The sequence below is a fragment of the Miscanthus floridulus genome, chromosome 8, assembly GCF_019320115.1.
Source record: "Miscanthus floridulus cultivar M001 chromosome 8, ASM1932011v1, whole genome shotgun sequence".
NCBI classification, from domain to species: Eukaryota; Viridiplantae; Streptophyta; class Magnoliopsida; order Poales; family Poaceae; genus Miscanthus; species Miscanthus floridulus.
In genome coordinates this window covers 26,880,654-26,894,724 of record NC_089587.1, presented here as the reverse complement: position 1 = coordinate 26,894,724, position 14,071 = coordinate 26,880,654, and positions in this window count along the sequence as shown.

Below are 14,071 nucleotides of genomic sequence, written 5' to 3'. Positions count from 1 at the left end.
CATCAGATTCTGTGCGTCGTGGGAACCCCGGGACTGCCTCGGAGTGGGTGCGGCGGTGAACGTGCAAGCCACTGTGGACGGACTGTGCGCGAGGCCGAGACTTGGTCGATGCCGAGGCTGCACCGCGGTGGAGGGGTCTCGGCAGGCGCGAACCCCAAGATCGCTGAGACCTTGGTGTACAGTGCCGAGGCCTCGAGTGGGCGGCTAATCGTGGGCACAGTGTTAGGACACAGTGGCCGGTAATCCCCGCCGTACCCTGTCCCAGCCGGTATGGCGCTGATCATGGACACAGTGTTAGGACACAGTGGCCGGTAATACCCGCCGTGCCCTGTCCCGGCCGGTATGGCGCTGATGCGACCTCGGGTCGCGTCGGCCATTCTGTGGCGTTGAGCCGTCGTCCGGCTGAGATTGCGGGAGTGGTTGAAGCATTAATGAGACATGACGCGTTGTCTGGAGGGTCGGTCGAGGCGGGGAGTGACGGGCTGCGGGCGACCCGGCCTCGAGCGACACGGAGACTGAGGCCTCGCGCGAGACGGAGATCGGGCTCCTTGCCGAGGCCTTGCGCGAGACGCCTCGCGCGATACGGAGAATGTACCCCCTGCCGAGGCCTTCCCTGGAGAGCCTCGGGCGAGACGAAGACGGCGCTCCCTGCCGAGGCCCTCCCTGGGGAGCCTCGCGTGAGGCGGAGTTTGTGTCAGGATGCCAAGACCTCCTGCTCGAGGCTCGAGGCGAGGAGGAGGAGGACCCAGTGGGCTCGGTCGTGGCAGGTGAGGGGCCCACGGCTTACCTTCTAGCTTTATTTTTTAGATGGGATTTTAGCGACCCATTTGATGTTTGCTTGGGGTACCCCGTTCTAAGGTACCCGACAGTAGCCCCCGAGCCTCGGGGGGAGTGCGCGCACTCTCCCTGAGGGTTTGTCGAGGCTGGGTTTATGCCTGCTCCGTAGGAATTGGTTTGTTTTTTAAGGTTCCGGTGGGTGCGCGCGAGCGCACCCGCCGGGTGTAGCCCCCGAGCCCCTGGAGGAGTGAAGTTACTCCTCCAGGGGCTTTCTCCATTTTCGCGTTTGAGCGATTAGTTCTTATTGCATTTGCCGAGCCCATAAGCGCAAGTTCGGGTTGCGGGGGTCTCGGCGAGGCTGCAGAAAAAAAAACCCTCTAGCCTCCGCACGGAGCGAGAGGTTCGTCAGGGGCCCCCTGACTTTGGGTATGACCCTCACGCTTCCTTTCGCTCGGAAGGAGGGGTGGAATGTGCCAGGCTACCATCGATGGGCGCGAGCGTGGACACTTCCGGTGAGCTGTTATCGGGTTAGTCCGAGTGGAGGCCCGAGCCCCGTTCGCTAGGGGACGGCTAGCGGTCCAGAGACGCACTCCAAAAGTACCAGAGGGTTTCTCTAGTGGGTGCCGAGGCCGTTCGCTGGGCCTCGGTGGCTCGATGCCTCCCTACGGTGGGATCCCATTCGGATACTTCCCTGCCGGTCTCGGACACGACTTAGGACGCCCCGAGCGACTGTTCGCTCGGGCCTGGGCCATTCGTAGGCTCGCCCCGAAGTCGTCCCTAACTCTGTTGCCCTGGGGCGGCTGTCGAAACCTCTTGGAGGCCCAGCCTTCGAACCCCTGAACCGTAACGGGCTCGGTGCCCTTTATCGTGTTTTGTAATGAAACCTCTAGCGTGGCTTGGAACCGTTTGTCTTGGTCTTTGGGTGCAAGAGGAGCCCCCGAGCCTTCGCCTGGAGCAAGAGGACGGTCAGGGGTCCCCTGACTTTTTCATCCGCCCCTCACATATCCTTTTCGTTCAGACGGAGGGTTTGTTTGCCGAGCCCATTCTGGTCTCGGCAAGGTTGCAGGAAGAGCCCCTAGCCTCTGCGCAGAGCGAGAGGGCCGTTGGGAGTTCCCCTGACTTTTTATACGCCCCTCGCGCGTGAGGGTTTGTTCGCCGAGGCCCCTTTTGGGCGCGGGCCCGAGTTGTGGGGTCTTGGCGTATTTGCAGGAAGAGCCCCCTAGCCTCTGCATAGGGTGAGAGGGCCGTCAGGAACTCCCCTGTCTTTTTGTACGACCCTCACGCTTCCTTTTCGCTCGGAAGGAGGGTTTGTTTTGCCGAGCCCCTTTGAGTGCGAGCTGGGGTCACTAGGTCTCGGCAAGGTTGTAGGAAGAGCCCCCTAGCCTCTGCATAAAATGAGAAGGCCGTCGGGGGTTCCCCTGACTTTTTGTGCGACCCTCGCGCTTCCTTTTCGCTCGGAAGGAGGGGTGGAATGTGCCTCGCTACCCTCGATGGGCACGAGCGGTGGCACTTCCGGTGAGCTGTTATCGGGTAGTCCGAGTGGAGGCCCGTACCCTGTTCGCTAGGGGACGGCTAGCGGTCCAGAGACACACTCCAAGAGTACCAGAGGATGTCTCTAGTGGGTGCCGAGGCCGTTCGCTAGGCCTCGGTGGCTCGGTGCCTCCCTACGGTGGGATCCCATTCGGAGACTTTCCTCCGGTCTCGGACACAACTTTGGGCATCCCAAGCGTTTCGCTTGCTTGGGCCTCGGCCCCGTATGGGCTCGCCCGCGGTCGTCCCTGACTCTGTTATCCTGGGGCGGCTGTCGAAACCCTTTGGGGCCTAGCCTTCGAACCCCTGGATCGTAATAGGTTCAGAGCCCGGTTCCTTCGTACGAAAGGAATAGGCCGCAGGGAACATCTTCCCTATTGGCTCGGTACGGGCGGCGCGCCTTTTGAGGCAGTTTCATGGGGAGTCAAAACGACACCTGCTGCCGTAGTGGCCGAGCGTGGCGTGGTGGATGGGACGTAACTGTCCTCGCATTTAATGCGGGAGACGTGGGCGCGTGGGCCGGCGAAATCGGCTCGTGGTTAACCGCGCCGGATCGGGGGGGAAAACCTCCCCGATTTCGTCGTCTGTTCATTTCACCTCCTCCCCGCATAAATACCCGAAGACTCTCGCCCCTCCTCGTCTTACCTTGCCTACATTAGCACCACCCCCGTCGAGCCGTCGCTAGAGCAGCGGGTGCCGAGAAGAAGAGGAGGAAGAGCGAGCCTAGGGAGAAAGCGAGAAAAAAGCGAGAGCGTGGGAGGGAGAGAAAAAACTCACCGCCGCACCTGATTCCTCCATCGCACCCATGGCCGGTGACATCGTTGTTGTTGAGGCGGACCCCTAGGATCCGTTGGATGTCACCGAGGAGATGCTCCAGTCGCTTGTCGACGGTGGACTCCTCTGCCCGGTAACAGACCCCACTAGGCCAGAGTGGATTGCTCCGTACGGTGAGATAGAGCCGAGGCCTCGTGACGGCTATGTCATAAGCTTCATCTCCTTCCACGAGCGCGGCCTCGGCGTCCTGGCGGACCGGTTCATGCGGGCGCTCCCGCACTACCACGGCGTGGAGCTCCACAATTTTAATCCCAACTCCATCGCTCAGGCGGCTATCTTTGTTGCCATCTGCGAGGGGTATTTAGGGATCGCTCCCCATTGGGAGTTGTGGCTCCATCTGTTTCGAGCGGGGCATACTACCAAGCCGACGGGCACATCGGGTAAGAGGAAGGCGGCGAGGGCCGGAGGCTGCACTCTCCAAGTGTGTCAGGACCGCCTGCACCTCTACATCCCGGCCCAACTCGCGTCCTCCAACCGCCGGTGGTACACGAGTTGGTTTTACCTCCGCAACGACGACGGAGGGCTTCCCCCCTACACCGGGCGGATTGTGGGGAGTTGCCCAGAGAAATGGAAGTGGGGTGTCCCGAAGGTCGACCAGCCCAAGCTGGAGCCGCTCCTGGAGGGGCTGGCGAGGCTGTGAGGCCATGGCCTCACCGTGGCTGTGGTCGTGGCCGCCTTCCACTGCTGGAGGGTGCTGCCGCTGATGGCTCGGCGGCGGCGGCTGTTCGAGATGAAGCCGGGTGAGCCCATTGAGGGCACCCGGATGTCCTCCTCCGCCCTTTCCGATGAGGAAATTCTTCATCGGGTGAGGGAGACGGTAGAGGTGAAGCTGCGGGGTGGCAACTTGACCCCTATCATGATGCGGCCGTCGTGGGGGTTCCTTTCGCTGGTAAGTCGTGTGCCGCTGTAGCCTCTGAACCTCCTCAGTCTCCCCTTACCCCTTGTTCCCTCATGCGCGTTTGTTGTTCCTTCAGGGGATGAGGGACGTGCGCTCCTCTCCACCGCCCGTTCCCGAGGACGCGGGGCGGCGGGCGATCAACCGTGCTCACGCCGATGCACAGAAGAGGTGAAAGGACGCTAAGGCGGTGAAGCGCACGAAGCACATCCTCGCGCGTGAGGAGCTGGATAAGCGCCGCCGTCAACAACGGAAGGATGGTCTCCCGTTGGAGGAATCCCCGTCGACGTCATTGACGACGGAGGCCTCGGACGGGAACGACAAGGGCGAGGGAGGGCGAGGTCCCCTGGACCACCTTCCAGACGTTGTGGAGGTGGCACGCGGGGTGCCGGCAAGCAGCTCGGCACCCCCGGGAAAGGGAGGAGAAGCGGACCCGGGGCCGGCGGTTGCCCGCTCCGGGGCCGAGGCCGACACGCCCGAGGCGCGGGCGTTAGGCAAACGCGCCGTCAGCCCGGTAGGCTCGGTGGCCATGGTGGAGCAGGTGGCGGTGGAGGCGACACCACCGCCCCTGCAGAGGACCGAAGGGGCGCCGGTGTCCGCTGAAGACCGACCGGCGCCGATGGATATGGAGGCGACGCCTCTACCGCCGCCTCCGTCGCTGCGGATGAGGTTTGCCGTGGCGAAGCGGGTGCCGCCCCGTTCAAGGCAAGTGTATTCTTGGCAGGGTCATAGTGTCTTCCATTCGCTTTTTTGGTTTTGTGCTGACCCTGTAGGTTAATTTTCCTTAGTCGGAAGCGGCCTGCGGACGACCTTCCCTTGGCGCCCCTTAAGGCGCTTAAGGCGAGCCCCGGCTCCTCCGCCCACTGGGTGGCGGAGGCACAAGCCGCCATCCACCGCGACGCGGCGTTGGCGAGGGTCGACCTGAAAGAACCGGCCGCCCAAGGAGGGACTGCCGAGGCAGCCCCTACACCGACGAGAGAGGGATCGCTCCCATCCCACGGGGTGAGGCTCACGAGTCGGATGGGGCCGGCGTGCCCTTGGTTGCCGAGGCCCCCGGGGTCTTCGAGGCTGAGGCGACGGAGGCCACGACGCCCACGACCGCCGAGACCGCGGTGGCCGCGGTTGGTGTCTCTGCTTCTGCCGAGGCCACGATGGTGGAGGCCAAAGCCCCCAAGACCATCGAGGCCGCAATTGCAGAGGCCGGAGCCCCCGAGTTCACCAAGGCCGTCGTGATGGCGGCGAGGCCGTCTGTCCAGGAGGCGGAGACGCAGGCGGCGGAGGCCTCGGTGGTGCCCTTGGTTCAGGGCCCGCCGTCGTTGCGAGAGAGCGCCCGGGAGGCGGAGGTCTATCCGATCTCCTCCGACGATACTTCCCAGGCACGGGAGGTGGTCGACGCCGAAGAGACCGATGCCGTGGAGCAGTCGGTGCCGCTCTTGGACGAGGGAAGCTCGGCCCTCGTGCGGGTGCGACCCGAGCCTCGTGGGTGGGACCACCCGCGGGTACTGTGGCGGAGCCGGGACGACCCTGAGGGAGAGCCTCTGTTCGCCCTTGAGGACGTAGCCGAGGGTGGGCACTGGGGCACCTTCGAGCAATACCGCCAGCTGGCGGAGCGGTCGCTGTGGACGGCCTTGTCCGTGGTGGCCGACGAGCTGCCCGGAGTCGCACAGGTTCGCGTTTTCCTTTCTCGCGTGACGTCGTTCTTTTCTCGGTTTTGTCACAATCGACGACCTCTGTTCTGCCTCCTCAGGAGCTCAAGACCCGGTCCCTCGGGAAGTCGGTCTTTCTTCGGCGGGAGAGGGGCATCTGGGACCAGCTTCAGCGGCAGAGGGGCCTTCTTGCCGACGCTAACGAGCTTCTATCGGTGCGAAGCGCGGAGGTGGAGGACCTCCGCCTTCGCTGTGCCGACGCAAAGGTCGAGGCGGCCACAGCCCAGACGCAGCTCGCCCTTTGGCGGCGTGGGTCAAGGAGCTGGAGGAGGAGCTTACCCGCGCGGTCAGCGATCGGGATGCCTTTAGGTCCCGGGCCGAAGAGGCGATGGCCTCGGGCAAGGTCCTCGCCGAGCAGCTAGGGGCAGAGGAGAGTGCGCATCGGCTGACCAAAGGCGCTCTGAATGGGGCCCTTGCTGCGGTTGAGGCCTCGCAAATCGAGGCTGTGATTTTGAAGGGGACGGTCGAGGGTGAGTTCCAGTCCCCTTGTTTTGTTTCCTTCTCCTTATGTTCGCTCCCTGACTTCCTTCTATGACGCAGAGCTAGGAAGTGAAGCTTCCAGGGCGGCCGAGGCCTCTCGGGTTGAGGCCCAGCGGTTGAAGGAGAAGGCCGAGGCCTGTCAGGCCGAGACCCGATGCTGGGAGCAGAAGGCCAAGGGTGAGTTCTGTGGGCTTCTGTCCCAAACTTAGGTTGTTCTTTCTCTCGCTCGACCTCATTCCATTTTCCGCGGTGTAGAGTCAGAGGCAGAGATCATTCGGGCCGTTGAGGCTTCCAGCGCGGTGCAGACGGTGCTCGAGACCGAGATCAGGGAGCACGAGGCGCTGAAGCATGCTGCCCTTTCTGCCTGCGAGGCCTTGGAGGTTGAGGGGGTTCAATCAGGCAGCTCCCTTGGGAGCCGCTTGATTGCGCTGAGCAGCCAGATGCGCGAGCGGCTCCGAGGGGCACTGCACACGGGTGTTAAGCGGGCGCTGGCCGTCATCTCCTCTCACTACCTTGGCGTCGACCTCCCAGCCATCAGTGATGGCTATGTTCTACCTGATGATGACGAGGAGGCCGACGCGGCAGTGGCGAAGCTGATGGAGGCGGCGGAAGGCCCTGGCACAGCGCTGGCGATGCTCTTCGAAGAGGAGGTGGTTCCTCCCCTACCATCTGCCGGTGATGAAGGCCCTGAGCCTTGATCTGGGCCCCGGGGGCTATGTAAAAATAGAATAGGGGTTATTTTTTGTATCGTAACGCTTGTGGCCATCGAGGCCTTTACTTTTGAAGTACTTGTGTTTCTTAGTTGTTTTTCTTATGTTTCTGAGCCTCTGCCCTCTGTCGCTCCTGATCGGATTTCGTTTGCAAAACACCCCCTTGGGGCCTAAGCTGTCCCTTGAGCGAGAGGTAGTGAGGGAGTGCCGTAGCCCAAAGGTGTAGGCCATCTCGTGACTCTACCGGCCTCTTGCTTAGGAAACAGACCTTGGTCCAAGGGGTTTTTACAACTGATTCGTCAGAGCCTGCTAGGGACTTGGTGTAGGAATTTTTGTGAAAAACAACTGAAGAATGGTGCATGGGACCTGCGGGACGCCTACGCCTTGGGGGGTCCCCTATCTAGCCCCCGAGGGAGGCTTGTTTCTACCAAGGCAGAACCGAGTTTCCCTTGCCGTGTTACTGTATTGCCGAGGCCTACGATGGGCTCGAAGGGTTTCTCGAGAAGATAGACCAACTAAAGAACGCTTTTTAATTGTATTTCAAGAAACGATATATACAATGCTTGGAAATTTAGGGATAAAAGCGACGTAGCTGTTCTATGTTCCAAGCGTTGGTGAAGACTTCGCCCTTCTCGTTGGCCAGTTTGTAGGTCCCAGGCTTCAGCACTTGGGCAATGATGTACGGTCCTTCCCATGGCGGGGTCAGCTTGTGGCGACCCTTGTTGCTCTGTGCTAGCCTCAACACCAGGTCGCCTACCTTCAAATCTTGGCCTCGGACGCGTTGGGCCTGATAGCACCATAGGCTCTGCTAGTATTTGGCCGAGTGTAGTAGCGCGACGTCTTGGGCTTCCTCCAGTTGATCAAGGGCGTCCTCTCGGGTGGTGCGGTTACTTTGTTCGTTATAGGCTTGCAGCCTCGGGGAACCATATTCCAAGTCGATGGGGAGGATGGCCTCGGCCCCATAGACTAGGAAGAAAGGCGTGAATCCCGTGGCTCGGCTTGGAGTGTTCCTCAGGCTCCAGATGACCGACGGGAGTTCGGCGAGCCATTTCTTGCCAAAATTTTTCAACCGGTTGTGAATCCTTGGCTTGATGCCTTGTAGGATCATGCCGTTGGCACGCTCTACTTGGCCGTTGGTCCTTGGGTGTCCTACGGCCGACCAGGCCACACGGATGTGGTGGTCGTCGCAAAATGTCAGGAACCTTTTGCCGGTGAACTGCGTCCCGTTGTCGGTGATGATGGTGTTGGGGACCCCAAACCTATGGATAATGTCAGTGAAGAATAGCACCGCCTACTCGGATTTGATTCGATTGATCGGACGAGCCTTGATCCATTTGGAGAACTTGTCGATTGATACCAATAGATGAGTGAAGCCCCCGGGAGCCTTTTGCAGAGGCCCGACCATGTCGAGCCCCCACACGGCGAATGGCCATGTGATGGGGATGGTTTGCAGGGCCAGGGCCGGGAGATGTGTCTGCCGAGCATAGTACTGGCATCCTTCGCAGGAGCATACTAGCTTGGTAGCGTCGGCGACTGCCGTCGGCCAGTAGAACCCCTGGCGGAAAGCGTTCCCTATGAGCGTCCGAGGCGCCGCATGGTGCCCGTAGGCGCCTGCGTGTAAGTCCCAAAGTAGGGCTTGGCCCGCTTCGAAACTGATACATCGTTGGAGGACGCCTGAGGGACTTCGCTTGTACAATTCGTCGTTGTAGAGGGCGTAGGTCTTGGCTCACCGTGCAAGCCGTCGCGCTTCGGTTCTGTCATCAGGAAGCTCCCCCCGATCAAGCCAATCGAGGAACGGGACTCACCAATCCGTGTCCTGATCAGTCTGTGGAGGCTCGGCGTTGACTTCCATGACCTCGGGCTTGGTCGAGGGGGTCTCGGCAGCAGAGGGGGCGTCGAGCTTTGCCGCGGGTTCCATAGGTGGGCCCTCCTCTGTTGCCAAGGTGTATCCAATGGAAGGTTTGTGGAGGTCTCTAGCGAAGACGTTCGGGGGGACCAGGGCCCGTGCCGAGGCCATCTTTGCCAACTCGTCGGCGGCCTCGTTGTACTTCCGCGCGACGTGATTTAGTTCGAGACCGTCGAACTTGTCTTCTAGGCGTCGTACCAACTTGCAGTAAGCCTCCATCTTGGGGTCGAGGCAGTTTGACTCCTTCATCACTTGGTCTATGATGAGCCATGAGTCACCTCGAACGTCGAGGCGCCGTGCCCCAAGTTCGATGGCGACTTGTAAGCCGTTGATGAGGGCCTCGTATTCGGCCACGTTGTTGGAGGTGGCGAAGTGGAGCCGCACCATGTAGCGCATGTGTACTCCGAGGGGCGAAATGAAAAGCAGACCCGCGCCTGCCCCAGTCTTCATCAGGGATCCATCGAAGTACAGGGTCCAGCACTCTGTCTGAATTTGAGTGGGTGGCAGTTGGGTGTCCGTCCATTCAGCCACGAAATCGGCCAAGACCTAGGACTTGATCGCCTTTCGAGGCGCAAAGGTCAAGGTTTCCCCCATAAGCTCGACAGCCCATTTGGCTATCCTGCCCGAGGCCTCCCGGTTATGAACTATTTCGCCCAGGGGGAAAGATGATACCACAGTCACTGGGTGCGACTCAAAGTAGTGACGCAGTTTGCGCCGGGCCAGGACCACGGCGTAGACCAGCTTCTGGATGTGGGGGTAGCGTGCTTTGGTCTCGGAGAGCACCTCGCTGATGAAATAAACAAGTCGTTGGGTGGGCAGAGTATGCCCCTCTTCCTGCCTCTCTACCACTACGGCAGCGCTGACCACTTGGGTCATTGCGGCGATGTAGAGTAAGAGGGTCTCGTCCATGGCCGAGGGTATCAGGACGGGAGGATTCGCGAGCAGTGCTTTGAGTCTGTCGAGGGCTTCTTCGGCCTCGGGAGTCCAAGAAAAACGCTCGGATTTTCTCAAGAGTCGGTACAGAGGCAAACCTTTTTCGCCAAGGCGCGAGATGAAGCGGCTCAGGGCCGCAAGGCATCCCATGACCCTCTGTACTCCCTTGAGGTCCCTGATTGGTCCCATGCCAGTTATGGCCGAGACCTTCTCTGGGTTGGCTTCAATGCCGCGTTCCGAGACTATGAATCCCAAGAGCATGCCTCAGGGGACCCTGAACACACACTTCTCGGGATTGAGCTTGATGCCCTTCTCTCTAAGGCATTTGAAGGTTATCCTCAAGTCATCAACGAGATCCTCAGCCTTTCTGGTTTTAACCACGATGTCGTCTACGTAGGCCTCGACGGTCTACCCGATGTTGTCGCCAAAGACCTAGGTCATGCACCGCTGGTACGTGGCACCTGCGTTCCTGAGGCCGAAGGGCATCGTCACGTAGCAGTACATGCCGAATGGTGTGATGAAAGAAGTCGCGAGCTGGTCGGACTCTTTCATCTTGATTTGATGGTAACCAGAGTACGCATCAAGGAAAGACAGGGTCTCGCACCCTGCAGTGGAATCAACAATTTGATCGATTCGAGGTAATGGGAAGGGGACCTTTGGACAGGCTTTATTCAAACCGGTGTAGTCTACACACATCCTCCATTTCCCATTTTTCTTCTTGACTAACACGGGGTTAGCCAACCACTCCGGGTGGGACACTTCCTTGATGAACCCGGCCGCCAAGAGTTTCTATATCTCCTCACCGATGGCCCTACGCTTTTCCTCGTCGAAGTGGCGCAGGCGTTGTCTCGCGAGTCTAGATCCGGCCCAGATGTCCAGGGCGTGCTCGGTGACCTCCCTTGGTATGCTCGGCATGTCCGAGGGACTCCATGCAAATATGTCGGCGTTCGCACGGAGAAAGTCGATGAGCACGGCTTCCTATTTGATGTCGAGGGTGGCGCTGATCCTCAGCACTCGGTCGTCAGGGCAGGCGGGGTCGACCGGGATGAGTTTGATGGTTTCCACGGGCTCGAACGCCCCCGCGTGACGCTTGGAGTCAGGCACCTCGCCACTGAGTTAGTCGAGGTGGGCGATGAGGGTCTCGGCCTTCGCAAGGGCCTCGGCATACTCGATGCATTCGACGTCGCAGTCGTATGCATGTTCATACGTGGACTCAATCGTGATGACACCGGTAGGGCCTGGCATCTTGAGCTTGAGGTAGGTATAGTTGGGCACTGCCATGAACTTGGTGTAGCACGGCCGCCCTAGGATGGCGTGGTAGGCTCCTCCGAACCCGACTACCTCGAAGGTGAGGACTTCCTTGCGGTAGTTGGAGGGGGTGCCGAAGCAGACAGGATGGTCGATGCGCCCGAGGGGTCGCGTGCGCTTCCCTGGCACGATGCCGTGGAAGGGTGCGACGTCGCCTCGGAGCCTTGATCGGTCGATCTCCAAGAGCTCCAGGGTGTTGGTGTAGAGGATGTTGAGGCCGCTGCCTCCGTCCATCAACACCTTGGAGAGTCAGGTGTTGCCGATGATCGGGTCGACAACCAGTGGGTACTGCCCGGGATTCGGAACATGGTCAGGGTGGTCATCTCGATCGAAGGTAATCGCCTCTCGAGACCAGTCGAGGTACTGGGGGTGGCCACCTTGACTGAGAAGACTTCTCGGCGCTCCCTCTTGCGCTGCCGCACCGTAAGGCATGCCGAGGGCCCACCGAAGATCATGAAGGCGTTGCGTACCTTAGGGAACCCATCGTCCTTGTCCTCGTCCCGGTTGCCGGCGCCCTTCTGCTTGGCGTCGTCATTGGGGAGCCCGAGCCTAGCGTAGTAACGCCGCAGCATGGTGCAATCCTCGAGAGCGTGCTTGACCGGACCCTGGTGGTAAGGGCAGGGTTTTTTGAGCATGTCGTCGAAGGGCCTAGGGCCTTTGAAGCCTTGGGGGTTCTTGCGTTCTGCGGCCGCGATCAGATCAGCCTCTAGGACCTCCTGCTTCCCCAGGCGCCCCTTTTTCTTTCTCTTGGGGAGGTGGGGGGCTGAGGCCTTGGGTGCCTCGTCCCTCCGCTTACCCTTGGTGTCGGTGTTGGGGAAGATGGCTCCAACAGCCTCTTCACCTGAGGCGAAGCTAGTGGCGATGTCGAGGAGCGCGGCAGCAGAGCACGGCATGTTCCGACCTAACTCTCGAACCAAGTCCCGACAAGTGGTGCCGGAGAGGAAAGCCTGGACAATCTCCGAGTCGCCGACGCTGGGCAACTCGGTGCACTGTTTGGAGAAGCACCGGATGAAGTCTCAGAGAGACTCGTCCGGCTTCTGGCGACAGCTCTTAAGATCCCAGGAGTTCCCAGGGCACACGTATGTGCCCTGGAAGTTCCTGACGAATATCCTCACCAAGTCGCGCCAGTCGTGGATTTGTGAGGGAGGAAGATGCTCGAGCCAGGCTCGCGCTGAGTCCGACAAGAGCAAGGGGAGGTTGCGGATGATGAGCAGGTCATCGTCCGCACCACCTAGCTGGCAGGCCAGGCGGTAATCGGCAAGCCAGAGTTCAGGGTTGGTCTCGCCGCTGTACTTCGCAAGATTGGCTGGTTGCCGAAACCAGGCGGGGAAAAGAGCAGCGCGGATGGCCCTGCTGAAGACCCGAGGGCCTGGTGGTTCAGGGGAAGGACTGCGGTCCTCCACGCTGTCGTAGCGACCGCCTCGGTGTGGGTGGTAGCCTCGAGCGGGCCCCTCATTGTCGTGGCGTCGTCGCCTGCTGACCACCTCATGGTCTCCCTGTACCTCGCGTCGATTGCCGAGGCGGTCCAGAAGCACGGGGGCCCTGTGGGCTATCGGTGCTCGGTCGGGCTCGGGACGAGCTGGGGCTTCCCTGTCCTGCCGAGGCGGTGTCGTGGGTAGGTTCGAGGTGCCCCCGTGTCGTCGGGAGGCAGAACTCTCAGCCTGCTGAACCGCGATGGTCTCTAGGAGATCCCGAAGCTCGCCGCGGACCCGCCGCCCCTCCGTGGTAGAAGGCTCGGGCATTGCGTGGACCAGCATTGCCGTAGCCGCGACGTTCTGGCTAGCGCGATTGAAGACTGGGGGTTGCTCACTCCCTTCGTCGTCATGGATGCGGTGATGCACATCGTGGGCCCTCCGTCGGGCTCCCCCGCCTTCACCGCGACCTCGCTGTTCCTGTTCGAGAGAGAGTCTCGAAGCTGCTGCAGAAGGAGTTGGTCTTGTTCGACCTTGGCCTGGAGCTCGTGGAGCTGTTCTAGGTCTGGGCGCTGAGGTCGCGCAAGAGCGACGTTCTCATTTCGTGCGGCCGACAGAACGGCGCGTGGAGGTGTGACGGCGCCCGCGCCTGGGCGAAGCGGGGAACGGCTACCTACCCCCTCGTCCTCTTCGCCCGCCCTCGGCATCCCGAGCCTAACGTGAAAACACTCGCGAGTGGGGTCGTAGGTGCCTTCGTCGTCGGAGTCGGAGTAGCCGAAGCAGTAGTCGCTTGCGGCCAAGAACTGGCGCAAAGCCCTAGGGTCGTGGAGTCCGGAGAAATCCACTCCGGGCCATGCCTCGTTCTCATCCGAGGAGTCGGCGTGGGTGCTCAGGTCGAGAGCGAAGCGCTGGCTGCGTTCCGAGGGATGCTCGTGAGCGGCATTGTAAGCGTAGGCGTAAGAGGCGGCGGCATTTCTCAACCCAAAGGGGTATGGGGACGGTGCCGTCGCCAGATTCTGCCCCGCCGGGGTCGGCTCTTCAGGGAGTGGTGGAGCGAAGCTTGACGACTGGGCATCGCCGCGTGTCACAGGCAACTTTCCTTTGTCCAAGCTCAGGCTAGACAGGTCCCCAGCCAGGGACCCTGTGCCAATAGCTAGTCGTAGGATATCAGCGGGGGGTGGCGTGTCACCCCGGATTCACATAGCGTCGGGGTGGCCTTGTTCGTGTCGTGCTTGGCGAGCGCGGTGAGAGCGGCCGCCCGGGCGCCGCCTGTGCCTGGGCTGCCGAGGCGTAACTTCATCGTCGAACGGTGGGGCTCGAGGAGTGAGGAGTACCATGTCGTACTCATGCCCTAGAGACATGAACTCTAGTCTCCCGAACCAAACCACGGTGCCGAGACGCAATGGTCGTACGGGATCTGCCATCCGGAACCTGCTGGGATGACGAAACCGACACGCAGAAGCCCCTACCTGGCGCGCCAACTGTCGGTGTTTCGGACCGGGGGGTCCTCAACCAACCAGTGAATTTGTTCTGCGTGCTCCCGATTCTGGATGGTGATGCAAAGAGACACAAGGTTTATA